Source organism: Apteryx mantelli, unplaced genomic scaffold (genome assembly GCF_036417845.1).
Source record: "Apteryx mantelli isolate bAptMan1 unplaced genomic scaffold, bAptMan1.hap1 HAP1_SCAFFOLD_124, whole genome shotgun sequence".
NCBI classification, from domain to species: domain Eukaryota; kingdom Metazoa; phylum Chordata; class Aves; order Apterygiformes; family Apterygidae; genus Apteryx; species Apteryx mantelli.
The window spans coordinates 250,001-252,500 of record NW_027118480.1 but is presented as its reverse complement, the minus strand read 5'-3'; the positions used below and the strand labels follow the sequence as shown (position 1 = coordinate 252,500).

General features: G+C 79.6%; 1 non-coding gene across 1 annotated transcript; it reads left to right on the top strand.

The window, feature by feature from the left end:
• The first annotated feature begins 2,167 nt into the window (after window positions 1–2,167).
• On the top strand, window positions 2,168–2,320 carry LOC136995560 (5.8S ribosomal RNA). Its single transcript, XR_010887105.1, has one exon. It is a non-coding gene; the product is annotated as a 5.8S ribosomal RNA (ribosomal RNA).
• The last annotated feature ends 180 nt before the right edge of the window (window positions 2,321–2,500 follow it).

The following is a 2,500-nucleotide window of genomic DNA, read 5'->3' as shown; positions in this document are numbered from 1 at the left end:
GGGAGCCGGCCCCCCCCTGTCACCCGACGGCGATCCGCCGCCGCCGGGGCAGGGGAGGGTCGGGCCCGGGGGAGGGTCCGGCGGGGAGTGGGCGGCAGTGCGCGGGAGGGTCGGCGGGGCTTGCTCCCCCGGCGCCCGCGGGAGGAAGCGGCGGGCGGAGACGCGAGCGAGATGGCACCCCGGGTCGGGACGGGTGCCGACGGGTCGCCACCCCTAAGCGGTGGGGGGCGGACCCGCGGCGGGCTGCGGCGGAGCAGCCCGTCTTGCAGAGACGGCGAGGACAGGCGTTCCGGGATGGCGCGCGGGGCGGGCGCCGGGCGGCGGCGGACCCCGAGCGGGGGCCGTCGCGCCAGGCCACGCGAGGCGACGGGTCGTGCCCGAGCGGGCGGCCCAAACCACGGCTCTCCTCCCGGGCGCAGCTGCCGCCGGGCGCCGGGTTACTGAGGGAAACCCCGGGCCCCGGGAGGAGGACGAGGTCGTGGCGGCGGGTGTCGGGCGCACCCCGCGGGCGGACGCTCCGCCGAGGGGCGCCGGAGCCGGCTGGCGGGTGCCGGGTTTCCCCTCCGCGTCCCGTCTCGCTGCTGCCGCCGAGGCTGCCGCCGTCGCCGCGAGGCGGCGGCGGCCCGGCGGCGGGCGGCGGCGGGGGAGGCACCCCCGCGGGGATTTCAGGTCGTTTCCCTCACCCCAGGGCCAGGTACCTAGCGTCCGCGCTCCTCCTGCCCCCCCTCGGTGACCCACCCGTGTGGTCCCGTGTGCCAGCTCGCTCCTCCCGGGCGCCGCGCCGTGAGCGCCGCACCGGCCGTGCCCTCCCGCCCTTTCCGCTTTCCCTTTCTCTCCCCCCCCCCCACCGCTCCAGCCGCCCCGCGCCGTGCCGCGGGGACCGTGCTGCGAGCGGGCCGGGCGGGGGGGGGGGGCGGGGTGGCGGGAGGAGCGGAGGGCCTCCGGCCACCGCGGCCGCCGGTAGCCGCCCCGGGTAGGGATGGCCATGGGCCCCGGGCTCCGGGCCCGAGGGTTCTCGGCGGGAGAGCCGGGCGGGGGTTTAAAGACTCGGGCGGCCCGATGCGACCCGGGGGGCAGCCGGGTGTGCTGCCGGAGGGCCGGGGGGCCGGCGCGCGCGGGCGCCGTGCCCCCCCATGCCAGCCGGCGCGCCCCGCGCTCGCCCTGCGGGCAGCCGGGACGGAGAGGGGTACCCTGCCCCCTCTCTCCGCGGTCTGGTCTCGGCGGAGGGACGCCGCGCGGTCGGCTGGCGCCGGCCTGCCTCGAACGCGTGACCCCGGCGCGAGCGCGTGCTCTCGCCGGGACGGTGAGCCCCCACCCACCGCGGGTGGTGCGGACGCCGCGCCTCGGCGCGATCCGCTCTCCTCCCTGGCCGGGGCTCTCGGTCTGCCGCCGTGGCCGCTGGCGGCGGCGCCCTACCCGCCGGCACTCCGCCATCCGGCGCGCCTGCCTCGCTCTGCCCAACCCGGCTTCGCCGGGCGGCGGGCGGGCGGCAGGCGGGCGGCGGGGGCGGCCCCCCCCGTTCTCCGCGTGGAGACGGGGAGAGCGGGCGCCGTCCCCGTCCGTCCCGCCTTGCCCGCCCGCCCGCCGCCGGGCGTCTGTCCGCGGAAGGGACGGGAGAGCGCGTGGTGTCGTCCGGGAGGCTGTGTGTGCGCGCGCGCGGGCGTGGGCGCCGCCTCGGGGCCACGGCGGAGCCGGAGGCCGGCGAGGCGAGCGAGGAGCTGGGGAGCGCGGGGCCGGTGGGCCGCGGGCGCGCGGGCAGCGGCCGGTGCCGCTGCCGGTGGCGGCCGGGCTCCGACGCTGGGGGTCCGCGGGGAGCCGCCCCCTCCCCCAGCGTCCCCGAGGCAGGCGGCGCGGCCGGCGCGCTGCTCCCCGCCGGGCCGGGCCGAGCCTGGGCGCCTGGGCCGGACTCGAAGCGAGCAAAGGGTTGTCCCAGGTCGGGAGCGAGGGCTCCCCGCCCTTCTCGTTCGGGTTTTCCTTTTCCCTTTTTCCCCCCCCACTCTGTGCTCGTACGGTCAGCGGGGCGAGCCCCTCTCTCTGGCTCTCGGCCGTCCCTCGCTCAGCAGCCGGCGTCGGCGTGAGGAGGGAGGCGGAGCGGAGGGGGGGCCCTCAGGGGCTGCCGAAGGCTGCCCGGTCCCCCCGCGCGCGCGGCGGGGACCGAAACCGAGACAACTCTTAGCGGTGGATCACTCGGCTCGTGCGTCGATGAAGAACGCAGCTAGCTGCGAGAATTAATGTGAATTGCAGGACACATTGATCATCGACACTTCGAACGCACTTGCGGCCCCGGGTTCCTCCCGGGGCTACGCCTGTCTGAGCGTCGCTTGGCGGTCAATCGTCACCCCCGCTGTCGCGTTGGCGCAGCGGTGCCGCCCCTCGGGGGGGGCGCGTGGGGGGGCGGGGGAGGCGCGGCGGCGCCGGCGGCGGCGGTGCGCGGCGGCCTCGGCGGCGGAGAGTCGGCGGCGGAGCCGGGACCCCGGTGCGTGCACCGGCGGCCCCGGTC